Raw genomic sequence first — 27,523 nt, forward strand, 5'->3', positions numbered from 1 at the left:
CAGGCTCCGCCCTTGACGAGGAGCTGACAAGGAGCCCCTTCGTGGTAACCCCGTGGAGCGCGTGGTCAATGGCGCTAATCGAGCCGGTGTGAGGACGCACACTCCCCGCCCCTCTGTTGTTGTAGTCGTAGTTGTAGTTGTAATTGTTGTTATTGTTGTTGTTTGGGGAAGAAGATGGGAGGAGGTATGGGAAAGGTCCTAAACTCACTACTGATGCCATATAATCACATTCTGGTGCAACGAAGAGTCATAATTAATGGAAACGAGGCCTTAACTGACATAGAATAAGAATAACTAGGAAGATGTCCGAAAGTTGTCTACGTGTGGTGCGGTGGACCTGGGCACGACATTTAATGGGGGAATAAGGGGAAGGTCGGCTCTACTGATTGTTATTTACATGCAATGGGACTAGGGAATGGGGGATTGGGGAAAGTTGGGGAGTATTGGAGAAAATAGGGGAATATTTACAAGCGGATATGGAGGCCAAATTCCATATTCGCAACAATATATATATATACAGGGTGATTGAAAACTAACTCCCTATTTTAAAATACTTATCATTTATTTCTTAACTATAATTTTTACAAGAAATGGATATAAGAAGAAAGCGTATAGCATGAAGTTTTATTTAAAATTCGATATGGGCACCAGAATTCGCCACCAGCTTCTCAAGCCGCCCGGGAACCACGTCAACTGATTTCACCAGGAACTCTTGTGGGATGGAAGACATAACTTCTCGTATTCGCCCTTCAAGTTCTTCCAAAGTCGTTGGTTTGGTACAGTAGACCTGCTCTTTTACCGAACCCCAAAGAAAAAATTCACATGATGTTAAGTCAGGGCTCCTGGCTGGCCACTCATATGGACCACGACGACCCATCCATCTCCCAGGGAAGTGGGCATTCAGCCATTCACGAACAACAATAGCAAAATGTGGAGGAGCGCCATCTTGCATGAAAATCAAATCTTCAACATTCTCCGAAGCACTGATAATTGGCCAGATTTCGTCTTGCAGCATGGTGAGGTACCTTTTGGCATTCATGGTATCGCGAAGAATGAAGGGACCTGCAATCCTTTCCGAAGTCATTCCACACCACACCGTTACCTTGGGCCGATATTGCGTTTTTTCAGAAATAACACGAGGATCTTCTCCTGCCCAGTAATAGCAGTTGTGACGGTTCACAAACCCACCGATGTGAAATACCGCTTCATCAGACCAGAGGATATTTTTTAAGAGATCAGACCAATCTTCATACCACTAGCTGGGCACGCTCCTGCAGGGTAAGACGTCCAGCCATGTTTGTAGGGCTTCCGAATTTCAAACAAAACATAATCTGAAAAAAAACCAACATAGATTAAATTTTCATAAATTAAGGAACAAACACTAAAAATTTGAGAAAAATATTACAATAAATAAATAATTTCTAAATATTTTAAAATAGGGAGTTGCTTTTCAATCACCCTGTATGTATATATATATATAGTTTATATATATATATAAAAGTTTTACAACACCTCAATTTTTCTAGTTGTTATTGAAATTTAAGCAATTCAAGTCCAGGGAATAAGCTGAAATGGTACAAAGGTAAGCAGTAAACTGCTCGAGGTTAAAAAAAAGTTTAGGTTAGCAAAAACGGGTAAAATAATGCAAATACATCAAATAAAATGTAAAAACATGTAAAACATAAAATAATTTTATGTAAAAACATAAAATAATGTAAATTGCACAGTTATATTGTAAATTGCACAGTTTCCTACACAATCAAAAGGCACTTGGAAACTGGAGGAAACTCTGACAGGAAGATGTCTGGCAGACCCAAAGCCACAACGGAATCAGAAGACAAGTTTCTGAGAGTCAACAGCTTGCGTGATAGGCGGCTCACAGGACAACAGCTTCAAGCACAGCTTAACACTGGTCGAAGTAAGCAAGTCTCAGTTTCAACTGTGAAGAGAAGACTTCGAGCTGCAGGTTTGACAAGTCGAGTGGCATTAAGAAAGCCATTGCTAAGATGGCAAAATAAGAAAAAGAGGCTTGCCTGGGCCATGAAGCACCGCCAGTGGACTACTGAAGACTGGAAGAAGGTCTTATGTACCGACAAAATTTGAAATCTTTGGTTCATCACGCAGGGCTTTTGTACGCCGTCGAGTAGGCGAAAGGTTGGTTCCTCAGTGTGTGACACCAACTGTCAAACATGGAGGAGGAAGCGTGATGGTCTGGGGCTCTTTTCCTGGATACAGAGTCGGCGACTTGCACAGATTGACTGGCACCCTGAACCAAAAGGGCTACCACAGCATTTTGCAGCACCATGCAATACCCTCTGGTATACGCCTCGTTGGTCAGGGGTTCATCCTTCAGCAAGATAATGACCCTAAACACACCTCCAGGCTATGTCAAAACTACCTTTGAGGAAAACAACAAGACGGTAGGCTTCAAATCATGGAATGGCCAGCACAGTCTCCAGACTTAAACCCCATCGAGCTGGTTTGGGATGAACTGGACAGAACGGTGAAAGCAAAGCAACCTGCAAGTGCAACACATTTGTGGGAACTTCTGCAACAGTGTTGGGAAGAACTTCCCGAACAATATTTGATTTCCATTGAAGAAAGAATGCCACGAGTGTGTTCGGCGGTTATATCTGCAAAAGGTGGCTACTTTGCTGAGTCAAAAATTTAAATTACATTTTGTTAAACAAAATGATTCTATGATTTCTTTTTTATCTCCAATTGTTTATTTGTTCTTTGCTTAATTTCAGAGTACATCGAGACATTAAACTGCGTAAATTTCAATAAAAACTGGAAAAATTGAGGTGTTCTAAAACTTTTGACCGGTAGTGTATATATATAGTAACTTCTGCTTAATGTACAATTTAAGATAACTTTGCCTTGTTGTCAAATGCAAGAAAACAGAGAGAGGGCTGACTTATGGGTGGGTTTCCCTTCCTGTGTGTTTATCAGCAGCCAAGGACAGCCTCCCTCTCCCTAATTTAAAACTTCCTCTTCTGTCCACTTCCACCGCCTGAGCCATTGTCATGAGGGTGGTGCCTGTACGTGCGTATCTATATTTTGTTGAGTTTCAGAGCTGACGTGCTTCGAAAACCAGCCTGCAGCTGGACTTGTAGGCTGGGACTTTCACGTTCTGTCACACAGCATTGTGTGTTATCTCTGGGGTGGGCTGAATTAGCCACAGGCTGGATGCCTGGAGGAAGGGTGGAAATATAATTATATTTACTTAAGGAAGTGGGAGCTGATGCTACCCTCTTCGGCACTTCCCGCCTACTCCACTTACTGCATGCCTTGCTCAAGGCAATTTATCTTGAGGAATTAAGTAACTTTTGAATAACTACATGCGATTGCATACAGATGCTTTATTGAGATTCAAACTATAGGTTATTTAGGATTTTTAAAGAAAAAAGAAGCTATAAATATCTTTTTTCTTCAATACTGAGCTCATATCCATGTTAGTTTGCTCGAAAAATATATATTGACTCGTCAATAAGAAAGATAAAGGCCAATTTCATGTGTTCCAAAATAATTAATAAACCATATGCACAACAAAATTGCTGATAACAGTGAAATCCCAACATCAAAATAAGCATAGCATGAACTAAAACCCAATCATTCATTTGCCGTATTTGCTCGATATATTGTCACACAGTTTTCAATGGAAGAACTATTTTTTGGAATATAGAAAAGAGGAATGCTAAGACTAAACAAGGGGTGTTAAGATAGAGGAATATGGTATTTGTTGGCACTAGAGCCAAGGCGTTTTGCTCATTATGAACTGACTTGTATGCTTCTTTATTTATTTTTACATTCGTTTCATTTACCTGACATTGTTTGGTGTTTAAAAGTAATAATTCAGAAGATTTCGATATCAAACTAATATGGACAAGTCAGGAGACGACGATGGTTCACGAGCGAGCGGTATTCAATGACAAAGGACGGACTGTAACCGAAACGGGCCCAGACAGGCCAGGCCCGGAACTGTCAAAACGAAGGTTACCGACCTTGAAATGAGATAGAAAATAATGTAAAATCAGTTATGAGGTTAGTTAGCTACACAATACCGAAAATTCCGTGAAAAATGAAATGAAAAATAAATAAATAAATAAATAAATTTTAAAAATGAAACAACAACAACAACATGCATTTTAAGGCCATTTTCCCTGCTAGAGCGGGGGTTAGCCTTGCGGTCCCCATGACAATCTTCTCCATTTTGCCCTATTTTCTGCATCTCTCCTTGTTAACCCCCTTGCCCGCATTTCTTCTTCCACCATCTTTAGCCAAGTCTTTCTCGGTCTTCCCCATCCTCTACTTCCTTCTACATTCATTTCCATCACTCTTCTCAACCAGTCACTTCATCCTTCCTCAACACATGACCAAACCATCTGAACCTGTTCCACTTCACAGCATCAATCACAGGCTCTATTCCCATCATCTTTCGCAATTCATCATTTGTCTTCCTCTCTCTCAACGATACTCCGCACATCCACCGAACCATTCACATTTTCACCCTTTCCAACCTTCGTTGCTGCGCTACGTTCATTACCCATGTCTCGCTCCCATAAATCATAACACTTCTCACACATGCAGCATACACCTTTCCCTTCAGCTTGAACGACACTCCCCTCCTCATCAGCACGCCACACAGTTCCCGAAACTTCTTCCATGCACATCTCACTCGAGCGACCGTTGCCGAGTCTGATCCACCTTCTCCATTCAGCATGTCTCCAGGGTAGCAAAATGTTTTCACACCTTCCAGCTTCACGCCATCTCCAAGATCCAACTCAACATTTCCTCCATCTGCAGCTCCCTCTGTGCACACCTTACATTTGAATGCAGCTGCCACACTGGTTAATTACCCTCTCAGACCACTACATTTTTGATGAACCCACTCAGCGCACATTGGACATTGAATGGAGTTTTTTGGGGGTTTTTTTGTATACTGAATCGAGGCTCGTGAAAGAGCTGACAACCGCGAGTGAAAGACAGCACAGGGGGACCACGAGGGAAAGACGGCACAGGGGGACCACGAGGGAAAGACAGCACAGGGGGACCACGAGGGAAAGACAGCACAGGGGACCACGAGGGAAAGACAGCACAGGGGGACCGCGAGGAAAAGACAGCACAGGGGGACCACGAGGGAAAGACAGTACAGGGGGACCGCGAGGGAAAGACAGTACAGGGGGACCGCGAGGGAAAGACAGCACAGGGGGACCACGAGGGAAAGACAGCACAGGGGGACCGTGAGGGAAAGACAGTACAGGGGGACCACGAGGGAAAGACAGTACAGGGGGACCGCGAGGGAAAGACAGCACAGTGGGACCACGAGGGAAAGACAGTACAGGGGGACCACGAGGGAAAGACAGTACAGGGGGACCGCGAGGGAAAGACAGCACAGGGGGACCACGAGGGAAAGACAGCACAGGGGGACCACGAGGGAAAGACAGCACAGGGGGACCGTGAGGGAAAGACAGTACAGGGGGACCGCGAGGGAAAGACAGCACAGGGGGACCACGAGGGAAAGACAGTACAGGGGGACCCACTTGGAGTTCCCACCCACTTGGAGACAGTACAGGAGTTCACTTGAATTCACATTGAATTTAAAAAATGAAAAGAAAAAAGAAATAAAAAAATGAAAAATCCAGCTCCGTGGGGCTAGACACATGACATTGGCCTAACCAAATAACGAAACCCCTGTCAGATTCCACCAAACCCCTTGGAGAAGATGTAGCTTGAACTCGATTACCCCCTAAAAACATCTTTTTTGGGCGTGGCTCCGCCCACAATGGCCGCAATACGCCCACTCCAGGCAGGGCACAACTAGATCATGATATCAACCTCCCGCCAAAGTTTCATCAAGATCGGATGATATCATTGGGTGGTTATGCTGCGGACAGACAGACACACAGACACACACACAGACAGATGCACACACATGACGACTATAGTGGTCACTTGATAACTCATGAACCAATATTACTTTATGAGTGATGAGTTGTCATGAAATATTTATGCAAATAAGATGCAACTCAAAATAAATCCAAGAAGGCATGATGGCCATGTATGGTGAATGTGTAGCGACATATTCTACAGTAACCCAATGGGTGTTGGACTTTCAGCATGGACATGAGTCCCTTAAAGACAACCCCAGGACAGGACGGCTGGGAGATATGATCGAACCACAAACTGTTGCCCAGGTAGAAGAAGCATTAACCATGGAGGATTGCCACGTCGAGGCTGCCAAAATATGCACAGTACTGGGAATTTCCCAAGACAGCACTTACACTATCATTCATGAACATTTTGGCACATCCAAGGTCTCAACAAGATGAGTCCCTATCATCTCGACACTCATGACCCTTTGTCTTTCTTCCAATCTGTTGGGGCTGTATATTCCCTTGGGGACAGTGACGGAAGGCATCATGTCACAAACTTTCAAACTGTTCAACCCAGATTCAGCTGACTTTATCGTTCATCCGCTAACTAATGACGAAACGCGACTTCACCACCAGCATCCTGAAACCAAATTAGATGGAAGCACAATGCATTACTGAAGAAATTTCACACTGAACCCTTCACTGACAAGATCATGGCTTCAGTTTTCTGGGATAACAAGGCAATTCTGTTTGCCGATTGATAATGCACCTCACAAAATGACAATCACAAGGGAATATTACCCCACGTTCATTGAAAAATTGCAGATCATTAAGGGCAGATGCCAAGGACGTTGATCAAACGTGTGTTCTTCCTTCCTGAGAACGCACCTGTGCACAAGGCTTGTATTACATGGGCTGCCATTCATGACTGTGGCTTCAAGAAGGTCGATGTCCCCCATACATCCATGACTTGGCCAGCAGTGACTATTCTCTGTTCGACATTTGAAGTCCCTCCTGCGTAGCCACTGATTCATCGACGGCGAGGGACTGTTTGAAGTAAGAAAGAAGTGGTTGAAGGAACAATCTGTACACTTGTATTTTACTTGTACAGACAGTTTGAAGGACAAAATGGAGCACATGTATTTGAGTAAAGGGTTGCTACATTTTAAAAACGTTGGTAAATGCCTTTGACTAATTGCATTTCATTCCTTGAACTTGTCCATCGCTGCTCGTATGTATAAATAAACTACTGTGGCGGACACAAAAGCCCACTGGCGTGGTGACATCATTCCGCGCACCAAGTGGGTGGTGGCCACGCCCGAGGGGTAGGCGTGGCCTCATGATATACACCGGGCACGCAGCCCGGAGCGCGCCAGTGTTACAGTGAGCTCCTGAAATAAAGACGCTTATAAGTTACCGCTTGTCCGTTTCCTCCTTGCTCGCAAGCAGCGCGCGTAACGCCGCGCTTTACTGGTGACCCCCTCGACGTTGGATCTGCCGGAGCGATCCTTCCACATGCGATGCCATTGCCATGGCCAACTTCATCAAACTTCCCGAATTTTGGGAGGCTCAGGCCGAAGTCTGGTTCGTCCAGGCCGAAGCCCAATTTCAGCTTCGGCGCCTCACCGGCGATGACACGCGCTATTGCCACGTCGTCGCCTCCCTCGGGCCCGGCACGGCCGCTCGAGTTGTGTCCGTCCTTCGCCACCCACCGGACGGCCACAAGTACGAGGCACTCAAGCGGCTACTCCTAGCCACGTTCGGCCTCACGGATGACGCACGGGCCGACCGCCTCCTGGATCTCCCCGAGCTCAGTGACACGTGCCCGTCGGTCCGAATGGACCATATGCTGTCACTGTTGGGCGACGAAGCCCCCGGTTCTCTATTCCGGGCGCTTTTCCGTCGCCAACTTCCAGCGCAGGTTCACCTCGCGTTGGCCGGGACCGGGCTAACGGAACCCCGAGCATTGGCAGCCGAGGCGGACAAGTACTTCGCCGCTTCGGACACGCGGGCGAGAGTCGGCGTGGCCGTCACGGCCCTCGTGGCTGATGCTGCTGCTGATGCTGCTGATCCACAGCATCAGCTTATACAGCATACGCAGCATGCTGATACGCACCTCGTGACCGCCACCACGCCCCGCCCACCGCCGCGGCGAAAACCGCCACCGTGGGGAAACCCGCCAACTCCACGGGCCTGGCGGAGCCAGCCGCGCTCCTCCAGCTCCACCACCTGGTGCTGGTTCCACGCCAAGTTCGGCCACGAAGCTCGGCAGTGTCATCCGCCATGCTCCTTCAACAGGTCGGGAAACGCCCGGGCCGGTGCTCAATAGTGGCGATGAGCGCCGGCCGTTCGAGCAGCCTGCTGTTCATAACGGACACCTTCTCCGGGCGCCGTTACCTGTGCGACACGGGAGCACAGGTGAGTGTCGTTCCCGCCGGCACGTCAGACAAGCACGCCGCGGGAGGGGGCCCTGCGCTGCTTGCCGCGAACGGGACGCCCATCCGTACGTACGGAAAACGCTGCCTCTCTCTGCGGTTCGGAGGGCAGGTTTTCCGATGCACGTTCGTCACCGCCGACGTGCCCATGGCACTGCTTGGCGCGGACTTCCTGTGCGCTAATGGGCTCCTGGTCGACGTCAAGCGCAGACGTCTTGTCCAGGCCGAGACGTTCAGCTTGCTCGCTTGTGCGTTGCCCAGCTCAACGAGCGGCTTGCCAAGCGGCTTGCCGAACGGTTCGGTTCCGGCCACGTTGGTCTGTACGCTTCCGGCAGCGGACGCATTCACCCGCCTCCTCGCCGGCTTCCCGGCCCTCACGCGGCCCACCTTCTCGGCGGGGGCCGTCAAGCACGGGGTGGCCCATCACATCCCCACCGTCGGGCCACCGGTCTACGCCCGGGCATGCCGCCTCGAGCCAATGAAGCTGGCGGTGGCAAAAGCGGCGTTCGCTACCCTGGAGCGACTCGGCATTGTTCGGCGCTCAGAGAGCGCTTGGGCATCGCCGCTGCACATCGTGCCAAAGCCCGGCGGGGGATGGCGACTGTGCAGGGACTATCGCCGTCTCAATGAAGCCACGACTCCCGACCGCTACCCCGTCCCCCACATTCAGGACTTTTCCGCCCGTTTGGCGGGCATGTCCTTCTTCTCGAAGGTGGACCTCATACGCGGCTACCATCACGTCCCCGTCAGGCCGGAGGACGTCCCGAAGACGGCGGTCATCACGCCATTCGGACTCTTCGAGTTCCTGCGCATGCCCTTCGGTCTGAAGAATGCGGCTCAGGCGTTCCAGCGACTGATGGACAGCGTCCTGCGTGACTTGGATTTTCTCTACGTCTACCTGGACGATATCCTCGTCGCCAGCGCGTCCCGCGAAGAGCACCTACGCCACCTCCGCACGCTCTTCGAACGCCTGGGCCAGCATGGCCTGATTGTGAACCCCGCAAAGTGCCGGTTCGGCGCCACCATAATCGATTTTCTTGGGCACCGTGTCACCAGGCACGGAGCCGTCCCCCTGCCGGCCAAGGTGGAGGTGGTGAAGGGGTTTCCGCGCCCCCGCACGATCAGAGGGCTGCAGGAGTTCCTGGGCATGGTGAACTTTTACCATCGGTTCCTGCCCTGTATCGCCCAGCTCCTGCGCCCCCTGCACGAAGCTCTCCGAGGTAAGACGGGCAAAGGCGACGTTACCTGGACCGAGCAGATGGACACGGCGTTCACGGGCGCGAAGCTCGCCTTGGCTAACGCCACCATGCTCGCGCACCCGGCGCCCGATGCACCGATCGCCCTCACCACCGATGCCTCGGACTACGCGGTGGGCGCGATGCACGAGCAATGGGTGCGTGGAGCTTGGCAACCGCTGGCGTTCTTTAGCCGGCAGCTTCGCCCGCCCGAACGCCGTTACAGTACCTTCGACCGCGAGTTGCTCGGGCTTCACTTGGCGGTCAGGCACTTCCGCCATCTGCTCGAGGGCCGTGCGTTCACTGCCTTCGTCGACCACAAGCCGCTGATCTTCGCGATGGGCAAGGTCACCGAGCCGTGGTCGGCCCAGCAGCAGCGTCACCTCTCGGCCGTGTCCGAGTACACGACGGACATCCAGCACGTCGCGGGGAAGGACAACCCGGTGGCGGATTGCCTTTCCCGGGCCGTCGCCCACGCAGTCCACCTCGGCATCGACTATGCCCGGATGGCAGCGGACCAGGCCGCTGACCCCGACGTCCAGGCCTTGCGGACCGCCGTCACGGGCCTCCGCGTCACCGAGGTGGCGTTCGACGGCGCGGGCGCGGCCCTCTTGTGCGACGTCTCCCTTGGGCATCCTCGCCCCATCGTGCCCGCAGGCTGGCAGCGCCAGGTGTTTGACGCCATCCACGGCCTGTCCCACCCGGGCGCGAGGGCCTCCCAAAGGCTGATCGCCGACAAGTTCGTCTGGCATGGCCTCCGGAAGGCCGCCCGCGGCTGGGCCAGGACGTGCCTCGCGTGCCAGCGCGCCAAGGTGCACCGGCACACCCAGGCCCCGTTGGCCCCGTTCACGGTGCCGGAACGCCGGTTTGACCACGTCCACGTGGACCTGGTGGGACCTCTGCCCCCCTCGCGGGGTTTCACCTACGTCCTCACCATGGTGGACCGCACCACCCGGTGGCCGGAGGCCGTGCCCTTGGCGTCGACAACGGCGGCCGATGTCGCGCAGGCTTTCATCACCACCTGGGTCGCCCGGTTCGGCGCCCCCTCAGACATCTCGTCCGACCGTGGCCCCCAGTTCACCTCGGAGCTCTGGGAGGCGGTCGCGCAGGGGCTCGGGGTCCGGCTGCACCGAACCACGGCCTACCACCCCCAGGCTAACGGCCTGTGTGAGCGATTTCACCGCTCATTGAAGGCCGCGCTCCGGGCCACCCTCCGCGACGGCGGCTGGGTCGACAGGCTCCCCTGGGTCCTGCTGGGCCTCCGGACGGCGCCCAAGGAGGACCTGCGCGCATCCGCGGCGGATTTGGTCTTCGGGCAACCGCTGCCGGTGCCGGGCGAGTTCCTCCCCGACTCCACGGCACCATGGTCCGCGGCACAGCAGCACTCCGCTCTGCAAGAGACCGCCCAGAGGTTCGCCCCGGTGCCAATGGCATGCCACGGGCACCCACCGACGCACGTCGCCCCGGAGCTTCGCACGGCGGAGTACGTCTTCGTCCGCCACGATGCCCACCGGACACCACTGCGGCCCCCGTACGACGGGCCTTTCCGCGTGCTGGAGACCGGGGCGAAGCACTTCACCCTGGACATCGGCGGTACTCCTGACCGCGTTTCGGTAGACCGCCTCAAGCCGGCCCACCTCGACGTGGACCATCCACCGCCAGTGGCCCGACCCCCACGTCGGGGCCGCCCCCCTGCGGGCGGACCCCCGGCACCGCCCAGCCCCGCCGCCACGCCGCCCCCCGGTCCTGCACCCATCCCAGGGGCAGCCAGGGGCATCCCACCTGGCATCCCTGCACCCCGGACGCCGCCGATCGCCAGGGGGCGCTTCGGCCGGGTCATTCGTCTGCCCCGCAAACTGGCCCTCCAGGTGCGCGGGAATTCTGGGGGGGCGCGTGTGGCGGACACAAAAGCCCACTGGCGTGGTGACATCATTCCGCGCACCAAGTGGGTGGTGGCCACGCCCGAGGGGTAGGCGTGGCCTCATGATATACACCGGGCGCGCAGCCCGGAGCGCGCCAGTGTTACAGTGAGCTCCTGAAATAAAGACGCTTATAAGTTACCGCTTGTCCGCTTCCTCCTTGCTCGCAAGCAGCGCGCGTAACGCCGCGCTTTACTACATTATTAATAACACTGGTCAACAGCCAAATTGGTTCTGACTTATTTTCAACTGTTTCTAACTAATTTGGTGCCCACGAATCCGAATCTGACCTTAAAATTTCGCTATCACGTAGCCTTGACGGAGAACATCATAAGTGTAGAAAAAATCTTTAGAGCATGCGAATTTCTTGATTAAGTCTCAATAAGTCTATTTATTGTCACAAAAAATAATATGAAGTTAAAGTTTTTATTTACATCACATAAAAAAATGTAAATCTCCAAAAATAATATGAACTTTATAAAATATCACAAAAAATAATATGAGCTTTAAGTTTTTATTTACATCACATAAAAAAATGTAAATCTCCAAAAATAATATCAACTTCATAAAATATCACAAAAAATAATATGAGCTTTAAGTTTTTATTTACATCACATAAAAAAAATGTAAATCTCCAAAAATAATATCAACTTCATAAAATATCACGAAAAATAATATGAAGTTTAAGTTTTTATTTACATCACATTAAAAAAATGTAAATCTCCAAAAATAATATCAACTTCATAAAATATCACAAAAAATAATATGAACTTTAAGTTTTTATTTACATCACATAAAAAAAATGTAAATCTCCAAAAATAATATGAACTTTATGAAATATCACAAAAAAATTATGAACTTTAAGTTTTTATTTACATCACATTAAAAGTGCTTCTGAACTTTACCTTTGCGTTTTTAGAAGCAATCCCTTTCACGCTGTAAAGTCCAACAGTAGTCGTCCAACATGTTTGGATTGAAACGGCCTTGATATCGAGTCTCCATGATGGCAATTTCCTGGTGAAACCTTTCTCCATGTTCATCACTGACATCGCCAAGATTTTGTGGAAAGAAGTCCAGATGAGAATGGAAGAAATGTATCTTGAGCGACATTCGAGCACCGAGCGCCTGGTAACTCCTCAATATCTTGTCCACAAGCTCTTCATAATTTTGTGCTCGAAAGTTTCCAAGGTAATTGTTAGCAAGAGCCACAAAGCTATCCCAAGCAACGCTTTCCAGCTCAGATAGTCTTGTTACAAAGTCCTGATTAGTGAGTACAAGACGAATTTGACCCGAATTTCGGCTGTGGCTGATATTCCAATGGTATACTGGTTCTCAAAAACTGGATGTGCTAGTGAAAATTGGATATCATAATCGAAATCTACAGGTTCATGTTGGTTAGAATCACCTCAAAATATACTGGAACCATAAAACGTTTAAAATTTTGTTGACCAGTGTTATAGAAATGACAGCGAAACTATGGGCTTCACCACTTCAAACAAGACTGAAGTCCTAATGAGAAACTCCATCGTCAAAAAACATGGTTAATAGTTTGTTTGTTTTTAAAACATTTTTACAAGATTTTGGGAGTTGGATTCTTTGCCGCTGTCAATGCAGATCTTACAAGCACGAAATTCCTTTTTATCCGATGACAATAAACTCGACATGTTTATTACTTGCATATTAATTATCGAAGAAAGTTTTTTTTTCTGAAATAAAAGTTCATATGGAAGGTGAATTTAAGACTGTAATTCTCAACTCTGCAATTTATTCTATCCCAGGCATTTGATGTGAGCATAAAGTGACAGCTGGATATGATAGCAGGCCTCTTGAAAATGTCACGTCAATTTTAAACACTTATATCGACAAGGCACTGCAAATACCTTAATTGCTAGTGCAAAATGTCATTGGTCATTTATTGTACTTCGCTGGCTGCAAGTAGGGATGACTCAAACACCAGCAATGTAGTAATTTAAAGAACTCTATTTTGGAAATTATTCCCAGGGAACATGAGCGTCAAGCTTCGTGGTGGCGAGAATCACATGATTGCCTGCACCGGCCTCTCTTTCAACTTGTCAGCTGAGATTCCATGAAGACCTCAGTGGCAAAATGTTTGGATTCAAAACATTGCCTTCATTGTGCAAGTTGTTTACATCATGATAATGTCACAACATAAATGGATTTTTTTGTTCTTACTTGTCTGGATCTTGCTAGAATAACAACGTATCTCATAACTGTGTTATTGAGGACCATATTTTTTTGTGTCTGTCTGTCTCTCTCTGTCTCTGTCTCTGTCTCTCTCTCTCTCTCTCTCTCTCTCTCTCTCTCTCTCTCTCTCTCTCTCTCTCTCTGTCTCTCCCCGGTCTGCTTGAGCAATATTGTCAGAGAAATTTAGAACAGTTTAAATCAAATTATGCTCACACAATTAACATGCTGAAACACTCGAGTGTAATAATCATGAGCGTACATTTGTGTCATAAAAGATAATTGCAATTATTTTTTCAAGACCATCGATGATTTCATCGTTAATTTAAAATAACTCCTTTGTTGAGACATTTGATTGCGCTGCGTAAAATAGTTGTCCTCAATTTGAAGGATTCTTTCATATAACACGACCCAGCTTCTCAACTCATTTTTCAAGTTATTGTAATGCGAGGGAATTTCAGTTAATGCAGCCATGTTGATCCAGCTGTAACCCTAATCAACCCCGACCCCTCTTTTTTTCACCCACAAAAAGGAAAGGCAGGATTTGCAAAATGCAACCTGGATTTCAAATCACCACGAACAGCTGGATTCCACAAACGTATGCACAATGAAATTCGATTTCTCGAAATCCTAGGTTTCAGTGTAACAGCACAATGTAGCTGTCATGTGTGGACGTTTCACGGTGATAACTCCCTGTCCGAATAACTGCACTGCTCGAGTTCCAATGGACACACTTGCGGCTCCCCGTCTGGAAGCGATTATGGAATGGACCACTGTACGAGTTGGCTGAGGGGGTTGTTATTTTATAAAGATGAATGCAGTTGGGTACACAGTGGAAATGCCTGTTTTCTCCTCATGTGACGCACGCCAAAGTGATGGAGCAGGGAAAACCGTTAGACTGACGCACAGTTACAAATTTTAGATGTGCCTTGCTAATATGCTAATCGCTGAAAGCAGAATTTGCTTTTGCCTTACTAAAACGTCGGAGAGTACCGAGCTTTTCAACACTTATTTGAAGTTCTCTGCACATATGACTTCATTAATTCCGCCAACAAAGTTTTCTTCATTAGTGCTGGCAAGGTAGTAAAAATAACTAATTTATTGACTGAAACAAACTTAATCTGTACAAACTTAACAGTAGATGAGGAAAAACAATCGCCTGGCAACATATTACATACGCATTTATCGAAGCAGGTCAGTGGGGTTGGGGTTTGGGGTGTGCAGTACATTCAGAAAAGTAACTGCGAAAAGGAAGGAATGTCAAAGAATACTTGAATGCAGAGAGAAGATGGGAGTGTGGCAGGACGGGAGAAAAAAGTGAAAGGCTGTTGGAAGGAGATATAAGTAAGGGAAAAGGAGGAAAGGGTCAGGTGGTGTATGGCGATAGGGATGGAGGGAAATCAAATATCTTGGCATTTTTAAAGTATATTAAAAATAGATGGCCACCAAAGGAATGCATAAAGGAAACCCACAACACCACTAGCAAGCTTGTACTGTGCCAGAAACATCCCAACAAATCGTCCCCTTACCGGTGCTTGCCATAAATAAGGGCCTAGTATCTCATGCTGTTCGAATGTGTGTTCATTTGTGCTCGAATGACTTCAACACCAAAGGGCCATGTTGGAGCATGAAACATCATCCAGCCACGGGCTGGGCCAGTCATTTGACTGTGGGTCCATGTTAGAAGTTCGCTGAAACAAAAAACAACCACATTATTCAGTCACTACACATGACTGCAACATGCTAGAAAGTTTCCAATTTCTGCATGACGTGCATTTAGAGTGCAAAATCACATCACCTGTAGGGTGATTGCATCACCCCCTAAAGTGGCACACACACACACAGACAGAGACACACACACACACACACACACACACACACACACACACACACAGACACAGACACAGACACACACACACACACCCCAAGTCCTCACCCTTCCCCTCCAAACCCTAAGGCATCAATCCTCTCCCCATTTCAAGCCTTCAAACCCCATCTGCATCCCCCCACCACAACTCCTTAACCCCCACCCCCAAACAAAAGTCCTCAACCCACCTCCCCTTTGGTCCCATCTTTGCTCTCCCGTCCCCCCTCGACAAGCCCACTACTCATCATCCCGCTCATAAAAGCAAACAATCATTCCCACGTCAACAATTTCCACTCCCCTATCATGCTATCAATGACTTCATAGAAACCCATCATGGTCACCTGTGCAACTCATAATTTTAAGAGTAAATAGTCGGAAATAATAACGAGGACCTGTGTGTGATAGATCGGGACAGAGCGAGGTGAAGTAATTACCACAGGAAGAGCAAGTACGCAAATAACCATGACCCAGGTACAGTTGGTTGCAAGAGTAGGTGTATTGAACAGTGTCCCGGAAGAGGAAGTACCATAAGTTATGAGTACAATAAATGCAACAAAAGCACAGAATACTATGAGTAAATAATATACGAGTTATTGTTGCACAGAATTATTGGTAATAGCAAAGATCCATTAATAATTCAGTGCTTGACACTGCGTAACATCCGCAGTAAAATCGCTGCTTGAGAGTTAGTCACATAGTTATTTGGGTGGTGTATAAACAACAGAACACTGCCTCTATCACTAAGGCCTAATCTCCACAAGGCCCATTAACCCTATTGACTCAAAATCATTTTAACTGTTGCTTTGTTCATTTTACACAGAAGGTAAAACTAATAATAATAATAATAATAATGCATTTATTTTATATAGCGCTTTTCAGGAAGCCCAAAGACGCTTTGACAGAGTGCAAAACATATTGCATAGCAAAACATAAAAACAATTGCAAAGGGAGGTCATGGCAATTGTGAATTTGACAGCTTTGAAGATCTTTTTGACTTCACGTCGCAGTAAGCACCAAAATGGCGGCCGTAGAGTCAGGCAAACTGTCCAACCATTGGGTGGATCCGGATGTACAGATGGACGCACGGATGCATGTTCAGCTCCCTTTATCGTACATACTAGCAGAAGTACCCGGCATTGCCGGGCGGGGGAGGGGAGGGGGAGGGGAGGGGAACGGGGGGGAAGGGGAGAAGAGGGGGAGGGGGAGGGGAGAAGAGGGGGAGGGGGAGGGGAGAAGAGGGGGAGGGGGAGGGGAGAAGAGGGGGAGGGGGAGGGGAGAAGAGGGGGAGGGGGAGGGGAGAAGAGGGGGAGGGGGAGGGGAGAAGAGGGGGAGGGGGAGGGGAACGGGGGGGAGGGGAGGGGAGGGGAACGGGGGGGGAGGGGAGGGGAGGGGAACGGGGGGGGAGGGGAGGGAAGGGGAACGGGGGGGAGGGGAGAAGAGGGGGAGGGGGAGGGGAGAAGAGGGGGAGGGGGAGGGGAGAAGAGGGGGAGGGGGAGGGGAGAAGAGGGGGAGGGGGAGGGGAGAAGAGGGGGAGGGGGAGGGGAACGGGGGGGTGGTGGAGGGGGTAGGGGGAGGTTAGGGGGGAGGGGTGGGGGGAGGGGGGAGGGGGGAGGGGAAGGGGGAGGGGGAGGGTAGGGGGGAGGGGAGGGGGTAGGGGGGGAGGGGGAGGGTAGGGGGGGAGGGTAGGGGAGGAGGGGGGAGGTTACATTACACCGATTTACATTGAAAACTGCTGAAATATGTACGCAACTTCAACTTAGCACAGTTTAGTAAATACTCGAGATAAATCCATGCGGTAAAAGATTGCTGAGAGTTGCTAAGACCTACGACTTAGAAATTCCACCTGGACACACTTCAGGGGGCACTTTCAAAGGGGAGATGTGCTTATTCTTTCTAAAAAATATTTTAGGTGTGGTATAGACACGATATTTGCATGCATCGGTTTCAAAAATCGAGCAAATATGGTAAATATTACTCACGTGAAACCAGGATCCGTCTCGGTGGTAGCCATGAGTGTGTAGATGTCGCATGATCAGTCATGAAGAGTGGTTAAGTCCAAAATATGGCATACCATGGCATAAAAACGATTTGCCCGCAAAGCATTGCACCGCAACAGCGGTCACAGAGTGCCATGCACAGCGTGACGTAAGTAGTGCGCGCAGCGCCCCTGGCGGAATTACCGGTCCCTATCAAAGGCATTTAATTAATATCGCACAAAATCGACAAAAATCGACACAAAACACGATCGCTTTTCGCTCTGAATTACGTGCAAACGTGTGACGGAAATCACCATCGCCCAGCATCGAATGCCAACCAAGATGGCGCCCGGTAACTGCATCTCCACCTATGTGGAGTGAATGGCAATGGTCACATCACGTGATCGCTCTGAGCGAATCAGTCTAGCGGCGGGGATGGAACATCACGTGATCGCTCTGAGCGAATCAGCGAGCTGTTCTGACACCGGCTGAGATTAGCGGGTACTTCGCTGAAATGCGCTGAGGTAAATATGAATAAAAAATATGGATCGTCAAATATTTTGAGTTCGGCCATGTTCGTCCCAGGCTCAATGGCCATGTTTATGCCAAATATCAAGCACGTGAGCCTCTCCGTTTCGGAGTCTATCGGTAACATTACACACACACACACACACACGCGCACACGCACACGCACACGCACACGCACACACACACACACACACACAAACTGTGTTTTATATATATAGACTAGTACCCGACTGCAAAGCCACAATGAGCCGGCGAAGCCAAAGCCTCTTGCCACTATTTTACCCATCACTATGGCATAAGTAGGTTCGGTAGTTGGTCGTAGGTAGGTGTAGTAGGTACCGCACCTAGTTCAAAATGACACCATTTGCATTCTGGATGAGATTAAAATTTATAAAATTTACTTCTTGATTAATTCGGTGAATTCAGTCTCAACTTCGGATATTTCCGGCCGTGAAAAACTATCCCCTACAGCCGCGAGATTTCAAAAAAATAATTCTTCGTCAATTTTAGAATATTTGACGCCGTTTTCAGCCTCCGAGACACGGTAATAAGCTTTTTTGAAATACTTTCTCAAATGCTCCGATCTCATTGGTTCCGGTGTTTTGTGACGATTTTCGTTGAAGATAACCAGGGCCCGTGCATGCCCGGGGAACGAGGTTGGTCTTAACGTATTTTATTTACAAATTAGAGGTGCATAAGATTGTGAATCAAACAAAGACGGGTGAAACAAACTCCTGTTGAACTTTTTCTCAATTTTTTATGCATACTTCCGCATCCGCAAGATGGCGGCCTCCATTGAGCGATTTGGTTTTTGAAATACTTTTTCAAATGCTCGAATCTCATTGGTTCCGGTGTTTGGTGACGATTTTCTTTGAAGATAACCAGGGCCCATGCGGGCCCGGGAACGAGGTTGGTCTTAAAGTATTTTAATTACAAATTAGAGGTGCATAAGATTGTGAATCAAAAAAAAGACGGGTGAAACAAACTCCTATTGAACTTTTTCTCAATTTTGTATGCATACTTCTGCATCCGCAAGATGGCGGCCTCCATTGAGTGATTTGGTGCGTCAAAGCTTGGAATTCTCAAAGGATCCAGCAAATTCTGGTTTTTCAACATAATACGTACGCGTTCATTCACAACACCGGCTTCGCCGGCTATAACTGAAATTGATCTTTTAAAATGACAAAAGCTCACAAAAGCAACCAAGAGATATCAGCCCATTCATGTTCCTGTTTCATAAAAGTAGTATGTAACTGTGTAACCAAATATACCATAGTGGTGCCTTTTATGGAGCATTTTTTTTACCATGACAATAATTATGAATGGTTTGACTTGCTTTATGCCTCGATTGTCCTATTTTTATGCCTCCACCCCCGAAGGTGGCCGGAGCCATTATGTTTTCGGGTTGTCTGTCCGAGTTTCAGGGTAGGAGTGACGCCCATGAAAAATGGTTTTATCATAATTGTGACGTCATAGGTCACTGGTATTGCAGACATCTTGGATTAAACGCAAATAATTTTAAAAAGAATTTCTCGAAAAACGCTGAATGGAAAAATTTGAAACTCGGCACATTGTCAAGTACTCCCAATGGGGAATAAAAGCATGATAATGATATCATAGGTGAAGTGGTATACCAGCCAAAAATGTTTTCATCGAATTCCTTATCCTAAAAATCTGAAATTGCATGCACATGATCTATAACCCATTTGTATTGAAATATTAAATTTATGGCATCATCGGTCACATGGTTTGGCAGCCATATTGGATTTAACCTAAAACCTTAAAAAAAACACCTTCTCCCAAACCACCAAATGTCTGTTTGATTGACATATTGATTGGTTACTTACATACAAATTGATTGACTCAAAACCTGCTCCACTGCTCAAACTCAAAACTCAAGGTTTAGTCAAAAAGTCAAAGTTGTTTGCTCTACTCAAAACTCAAAACGATCTAAAATTTTATGTTTGTCATTGAATAGGCATGGCGATTAAAAGATGATCACAAAAACATCATTGGTCACATGGTGTGGCAGCCATATTGGATTGAAGGAAAATATTAAATAATTATATCTCTGAAACCGCTTAGACTATCGATGCGAAATTTTACAAATGTCATCTAACACCATTGTTGCATATAGTTTGAAAAATGATGATGTCGTAGGTCACGTGGTTTGGCAGCCATCTTGGATAGAAAAACTAACCTTATCCGATCAACACAAAACTTCACAAACGTGATCCCCTAATCATACATATGCAGAGTGTACATTTTTAAGGTCATATGTCATGTGGTATGGCAGCCATATTAGCTTTAATGCAGTATTTTAAAAAATCCCTTCTCTTAAACCACTTCATCGATCGATGTGAAACCTGTCATGGCTGGTGAAAATGTGATACTGTACTTGAAAACAGCTGAAGGAATTTAAATCAAACTTGTTTATTTTTAGGACAGTGAACGAGGTCATCTACCCGCTGTGGGACTATGCAGAGTCATATTGGCGACACAGCCGCATTGCTCTAGTTTCTTTACTGAAACAATTTTTACCTGTGATATTTCGCAGGTTTACAAGAGATTTGCATTGCTGTTGTGGGTCAATTTTTGAAATGTGCACCCATTGGTCGGACAGCTGCTGGACCACACCCACATCTGACACTTGACTCCACCCACCATAGCACCGAGACAAAATGATATGGCTGCCATCTTGGTTTTCTGGTGGGCCTAACACATTAGGCATGTATTGACTTCACACATTAGGCACCGTCACATGGCTTCAGAACAAGAATGTGAAAGTCCTTGAGTGGCCAGGCCAAAGCCTAGACTTGAATCCCATTCAAAATCTGTGGAAACACTTGAAGATTGCTGTTCACAGACGCTCCCCCATCCAACTTGATAGAGCTTCAGCAAACTTAACCCTAGAAGAGGGTTCTAAAAGAAGGAGAAAAGAGGAACAAAGAAGTGTAGGTGAGCAATATAACCACCTTTAGAGGCCATTTTTCCCCGCAAGCGGGGGTTGGCCTTTTTCGGGAACCGTGGTTGTTGTTGTTTTTTGGTCCCCTTTTTGAAGCAATGTTTTGCGGCCAGATGCCCTTCCTGACGCCAACCCTTTTTGCCGCCTTTAACGACAAACAGGGAATTACCAGTGAACTGGTACTCAATTAGCCGACCTCGGAAGGATGGTTATCAGGCTGAGTCAACCCCCCTGGCGTTAATTCGGCGATCGACCGGGATTCGAACCCAGGATCCTAGGATCCTAAGCCGGCACCCTAGCCGCTAGCCCAACACCAGGGTTCTGTAGGTGAGCAATGAACCTGGATTTCGACTTTTCACTGGAAGCATACTTGTGCCCATCTCATATTGCCCCAAAGGCATTCAGAGTCATCAACGATGACAACCACCACAGACCATAGCAGGTAAATCAGGCAAATAACTTTCTGAGCACTACAGGTAATTATTCAGCCCAATGGGTTATTATTGATATCTTATAGTAACATTGGTAATTTTCTGAGACCAATGAGGTTTATTGAAGCTTATAATTCTGTTTTAAGTTAAATTTAAAGTTGCAACCAACCTCTGGGATTCCAATCATGATCCTTTAATTTCTTACTAATTCCCATTCAGTTTTCTCCCCCTATTTGCAAACATATTATTTTTCTCAATTTACCCCACCTTCTTTTTACTTTTCAATGTTCTCTAATGAATAAATAACCTGTAGGCTCCTTGTCCTCAATAAAAATGGAAATACTGTATGTAAATATTAGTAGTGTAATAATGTTGCTTCTGGGACACCTCCGTTTAACATGGGAAATCCCTATCTAATGTCATTTACCCCCTTGTCTTTTTCAAAAATCATAAACACCTCTATTTCTCCCACCCTCATCTTTATAAACCTTTTGTCTGTAGTACCTATCCTTAATGTTGTTCATTAGACCACTCAAACACTACAAATATTTGTTTTCTCTTATAGACCTATCATCCTTCTTCTACATATCATCTGGCAGATTAATCTTTGACCCATTCACTTCCATATTAATTCTTTCCCTCCCTCATTGCCCCTAAAGACCTCTATTTCTCTCACCCTGTTCTTTACGAACCTTCTAACCTTTTGACATGTTATCCTTATTCATTAGACCACTTAAACACCTGTGATCCTTCTGACCTTATGGACCTTTTAACCTTTTACTCTTAATATCATCTGGTGAATATAACCCACTCAAACAACGACCCTACAAATATTTGTTTATGCGTGGGAAATAATTTAATTCTCCTACAACTCTCTTCACCATCTAATATATTAACAAAAAATATGTTTGAGTTTGGTTCTTTATTAAGATATTTTAACTGAGCTAAGATAAAATGGTAAACCTCCCTCAATGTTCTTGTTTGAGCGCCTCCAGTGCCACATACCATTTTTTGGTAAGCTCCGCCCACTTTTTGGTAAACCACGCCCATTTTTTACTAAGCCCCGCCCACTTTTTGTTAAACCACGCCCACTTTTTACTAAGCCCCGCCCACTTTTGCTAAGCTCCTCCCACTTTTGCTAAGTCCCACCCACTTTATAAACTCTTCAGCATTGTATCATTTCCAGGTAATACATTACATCATTTTCAGGGAATTTCCATCACATCATTTCCAGTTAAGACACGCCCAGGGAATTTCCACAGGAAGACACACCCAGTCCTTATAAAAGGCACCGACCACACAGGCTTTTTCAAACACGCTTTCTGCTTCACTTGAGAATGGACTACTATGCCGAAATGGAATGGGATAACTTTGCTATTCCATGGAGTCCTACTACCTGTGTAGAACTCAACCTTCAGATTGATGAACTGGACTCGAACCTCTTATCAATGGAGGTAAGTTTGTTTATTTATTTATTTATTTATTTAATTTTTTTTTTTTTTTTTTTTTTTTTTTTTTAAGATGAGACTCGTGTAAGAGTTAACAAAGTTTATTTTAATATTCATAGAGCTTGATTTATACAAATAAAAAATATTGTATTAAATTAATACATTGTTATTTTCTTTCACAGGAAATTGTATCTGAGATACGAAATGAAAATTCTGCTTTTAACACAACTTGGGATGAAGTTATTTTTTTGTTTGAAGACATTTTGAACAACCAAGACCCCCAGAACGAGTTCTACCTTGATGACCCAGCCAAAGAGTTATACCTTGGAGATCCACAAAATCCTGAAAAAGAGTTTTACCATGATGATACTTGTTGTGAGTTATCAAAACAAAACCCACTGAACAAGTTCTACCTTGATGAGCCAGAATACAAGTCATACATTGGAGACCCACAAATTTCTGAAAATTGGGAAAGGAGAGTTCTCCCTGATGGTCCGCAGTTATACTATGTGAGACACATCATAGAAACCCTAAAAAATTGGGCAAGGAGAGTTCTCCCTGATGGTCCGCAGTTATACTATGTGAGACACATCATAGAAACCCTAAAAAATTGGGCAAGGAGAGTTCTCCCTGATGGTCCGCAGTTATACTATGTGAGACACATCATAGAAACCCTAAAAAATTGGGCAAGGAGAGTTCTCCCTGATGGTCCGCAGTTATACTATGTGAGACACATCATAGAAACCCTAAAAAATTGTGAAATGGGAATTCTCCCTGATGGTCCGCAGTTATACTATGTGAGACACATCATAGAAACCCTAAAAAATTGGGAAAGGGAAGTTTTCCCTGATGGTCCGCAGTTATACTATGTGAGACTTATCACGGAAACCCCCAATATTTCTGAAAATTGTGGTTTTACCTTGGGGACTTGGAAAGATGGTTATATTTTTGGAGACTCGGAATGGGGGTTTTGTTTTGATGACTCGGAATGTGATACCTATCTTGGAGGCTCAACAGGAATGTGGTTATACCTTGGGAACTTGGAAAGTTGGTTTTATTTTGGAGACTCTACCTGTGGGGTTCCTCTTGGAGACTCTTTGGATTCTAAAGCAATGAACAATGTTCTTTATTTAATGACGCTTGATTTAAGCAATATCAAGAAAGTTCGAGGAAGAAAATGCTGGAAAATTCTTTCTTCCCATTTCTACTTCTTCAAACTTAAAAGCCTTGAAAGACAGAATTGGAGGAAGAGGAAAAAAAAAAAAGAAATACGTATTTAAAAAAGAAGAAAAGAAAGATTATGTTAGGGTTTGGGTGGGATTTTGAATGTGAGGGTTAGGGATGGGGTTGGGTTAGGGTTGGGATTTTGAATGTGAGGGTTAGGGTTGGGGGGGGGTTAGGGATGGGGTTGGGTTAGGGATGGGGTTGGGTTAGGGATGGGTTGGGTTAGGGTTGGGATTTTGAATGTGAGGGTTAGGGTTGGGGTTGGGTTAGGGATGGGATTGGGTTAGGGTTGGGATTTTGAATGTGAGGGTTAGGGATGGGTTGGGTTAGGGATGGGGTTGGGTTAGGGATGGGGTTGGGTTAGGGTTGGGGTTGGGTTAGGGATGGGGTTGGGTTAGGGCTTGGGTTGGGTTAGGGTTTGTATATTATTATGACTCACTCGCACATACACACACACACAAAAGTTAAGCCCCAACTAAAAAGTTGTGGGATTCTGTGTTTGGGGTTCACAGATTTAAAAACGTATCCCCATTATACACACACAAAAGTTAAGCCCCAACTAAAAAGTTGTGGGATTCTGTGTTTGGGGTTCACAGATTTAAAAACGTATCCCCATTATACACACACAAAAGTTAAGCCCCAACTAAAAAGTTGTGGGATTCTGTGTTTGGGGTTCACAGATTTAAAAACGTATCCCCATTATACACACACAAAAGTTAAGCCCCAACTAAAAAGTTGTGGGATTCTGTGTTTGGGGTTCACAGATTTAAAAACGTATCCCCATTATACACACACAAAAGTTATGCCCCAACTAAAAAGTTGTGGGATTCTGTGTTTGGGGTTCACAGATTTAAAAACGTATCCCCATTACATTTTATTTATTTATTTATTATTTTCAAGGGTATTATCTGCTTACTTGTGTTTTTTGTAATTCTTGTGAGTAAAATGAACCCAAGATTTCTTCTCCATTTAAATCATATAATTTGTAGGTCCAAGGGACTGTATCCATTACATCAATGATTTTAAATAATTCACGAGTCCATTTTTGTGTATAACCTTTCTCAAAATGACTTTTCCATTTGTATATTCTTACAATATCACCAACTTTAAACTTGGGCTTTCTCAAATTAATCTCCTTTTCATATTCTAATTTTGTAAATGTTTCTGATGGTTTTGATTGTGTTGATGAATGAACTGTATTATTGTAATTATCTACAATATCCTGAATTAAATACACCCATTTTTGAGAACCGAGTTGTGTGAATTTTTTATATAATTTCTCTTTTAAAGTACGATTAAAACGCTCAATAACAACTGCCTTTCCTTCATTAAAGGTGCTGTATAATTTAATACCCTTCCCCTTAAGAAATTTCATGAATATTTTGTTATAGAACTCTGTTCCCTCATCAGTCCATAACTTCTTTGGTTTCCTTTTATCCCGATCAAATATTAGCTTAAAGGCTAACATTAAAGTATCACCCCTTTTATTTTTTAAAGGGACAACCCAGGCAAATCTACTCCTCAAATCAATAACGGTTAAAGCATACCTGTATCCCCTGTCATTATTCAATTCAATTAAATCAGCGGACCATATGTGGTCGGTGTATTTAGAATAAACCTTCCTTCTTTTAAACTTTGTGATTATAGGTTTGTGTAATTCTTCAGCCAAAAGCTCCTCAGTCTTGATGACATCATTAGAGCCTAATAGTTTTTTGAGGAATAACCAAGACCAAGTTTCAATTTAGCATTTATCAAATTTCTCACAATAAACCTATCAACTTTCTCTCTCAACGTTGGATTTTGTATCAAAGACAAATTATACAACATTTCGCTGTCGGCTTTATGTTTTTCAGTCAACGTAGTGGTATTCCCATAAGCAATATCATGCTTCATACACACTTCATCAACCCTATTTGTAGGTTTAGACCAAGGTTTAGGATTGTTAGCCTCATCTAATCTTTTATCCAAGTTTGTTCCTGGACCACAGAAAGAATACCCTGGAAGGTGTAATTCCCCTGGAATTCCAGTTGTTGTAAATTTACTTCCTGACAGAAACTTTTGTATGTCTCCTCCTCTTTTAGGAGAGATGAATTGGCACTTTTTAGAGCCACACACTTGACATATTCCTTTTTGACAAACTCTATTATTTTTAGCTTTAACATAAGAGATATTTTTAGATTTAGTTTTCTTTTTACATTTGAGACAATAACTCATATTTATTTATCAGAAAAATTCCGACAGAGTATCAAAACCTTTTTGGTTTTCAACATATACATTTCAATCTTGATTTTTAAAACATAAAGAATCCTAAGGAATGCCTTCACTCTCTCCTCCATTTATTTACAAATAAAACTAACTAAAGTCAATTACACCGACATCATCAACCACATAATCTTTTCCTTCTTCTTCTTCTTTATCCCCACTTTCTCATTTAAATCTCCTCCCTGAAACTGAAGACATTGACGTCGTTATTCTTGAAAATAATATTTTCATTAGACTTCTCATTTCTTTATTTTCCTCCTCAGTGCGTTGAGTTTGATTTATTTGCTGTAATACCTTCAATCTTTTATTAATCTCACTGATTTCCATCTTTTTATATTTTTCCTCCCTCTCTCTTTGCTCCCTCTCCTCCTTCTCTCTTTTCTCCCTTTCCTCCTTCTCTCTTTTCTCCCTTTCCTCCCTCTCCTCCTCCTTTTTCTCCCTTTCCTCCTTCTCCTTTTCTCGCTTTTCTCCCTTTCCTCCCTCTCCTCCTCCTTTTTCTCCCTTTCCTCCTTCTCCTTTTTCTCTCTTTCCTCCTTCTCTTCTTTAACTCCTTCCTCATTTATCTTAGCAATTTTTGATATCAATATTTTCACAGCATTCATTCTTTCTTTATTTTCCTCTTCGGTGAGTTGAGATTTATCTTCTTGCTGTAATACATCCACTCTTTTTTGAATCGCTCTGATTTCCATCTCCCTCTCCCCCCTCTCTCTTTGTTCCCTCTCCTCCTTCTCTCTTTTCTCTCTTTTCTCCTTCTCTTCTTCAACTCCTTCCTCATCCCTTGCTACCCTTGAGTTTAAACCCCAAAGAATATTATACATATACTCATCTGGATTTTGAGATATTCTTGTATCTATAATTATTTTTCTCATAATAGGATACCAATAAGATTTGTTGACGATTTCTAAAAGAGTTTTATATTTCATAACTTTGAGAAGTTCATTTTTATTTAATATTTTAAACAAGTCTCTATTTGTGGGTTTAACAATATCAGTATAAGGCCAGTTTTTTATGACAAAATTCCCATGTATATGCTCCAAATCATAAGGTATGTAATACCGAGCACCCTTTTCTTGTAGGTATCCTTGAATACAAAAATTATAATTCTCTTGTAGTCTTCTTCCTGCCATTTATGTATCAGAAATATATGTGAGATTA

General features: G+C 45.3%; 1 protein-coding gene and 1 long non-coding RNA gene across 6 annotated transcripts in view; one reads left to right on the forward strand and one right to left on the reverse strand.

Moving 5' to 3' along the window:
* LOC137421854 (protein tyrosine phosphatase type IVA 1) overlaps positions 1–27,523 on the forward strand; it is a 157,868-nt gene that overhangs the window by 9,685 nt on the left and 120,660 nt on the right. The window lies entirely within an intron of this gene.
* On the reverse strand, positions 1,108–15,542 carry LOC137421855 (uncharacterized). Of its 2 annotated transcripts, XR_013622659.1 has the most exons (4): positions 15,466–15,542; positions 15,197–15,358; positions 12,371–12,507; positions 1,108–1,331 (listed from the first exon to the last, which is right to left on the reverse strand). It is a non-coding gene; the product is annotated as an uncharacterized LOC137421855 (long non-coding RNA). The 2 variants fall into 2 exon arrangements; XR_010983414.2 differs by lacking the exon at positions 1,108–1,331 and having other exon boundaries at positions 12,316–12,507.

Source organism: Myxine glutinosa, chromosome 2 (assembly GCF_964187855.1).
Source record: "Myxine glutinosa chromosome 2, kmMyxGlut1.1, whole genome shotgun sequence".
Classification (NCBI taxonomy): Eukaryota; Metazoa; Chordata; class Myxini; order Myxiniformes; family Myxinidae; genus Myxine; species Myxine glutinosa.